The sequence below is a fragment of the Etheostoma spectabile genome, chromosome 15, assembly GCF_008692095.1.
Source record: "Etheostoma spectabile isolate EspeVRDwgs_2016 chromosome 15, UIUC_Espe_1.0, whole genome shotgun sequence".
In the NCBI taxonomy this organism is placed as follows: Eukaryota; Metazoa; Chordata; class Actinopteri; order Perciformes; family Percidae; genus Etheostoma; species Etheostoma spectabile.
Window position 1 is genome coordinate 31,532,038 of NC_045747.1, and position 308 is coordinate 31,532,345.

The following is a 308-nucleotide window of genomic DNA, read 5'->3' on the forward strand; positions in this document are numbered from 1 at the left end:
CTGCTGTGTGTCTCTGTCCTCAGAGGACAGCGACTCGGCAGCCTACTGTGTGTCTCTGGTGTCTCTGTCCTCAGCTCAGAGCTGAAGGGGACAAAGAAATGCCCCTTGCCAGTAAACCTAACTTCATTTTTCTCTTTTGAAAGTTCAATAGGCGACACAATATTTACTTATTTTATATTTTATACTCTTTATTGATCCATTACCGGAAATTACCGTTTACACCCTGTTGTTATTACACATTACACACAGGCCTGAACTCTACACACACACACACACTCACACTACTACTGCCCCCCCCCCCCCCCCCC

At 46.1% G+C, this 308-nt stretch overlaps 1 protein-coding gene across 1 annotated transcript in view; it reads left to right on the forward strand.

The window, feature by feature from the left end:
- The window catches only part of jmjd8 (jumonji domain containing 8), a 37,369-nt gene that overhangs the window by 1,060 nt on the left and 36,001 nt on the right, over nt 1-308 (forward strand). The gene's annotated exons all lie outside the window — the stretch shown is intronic.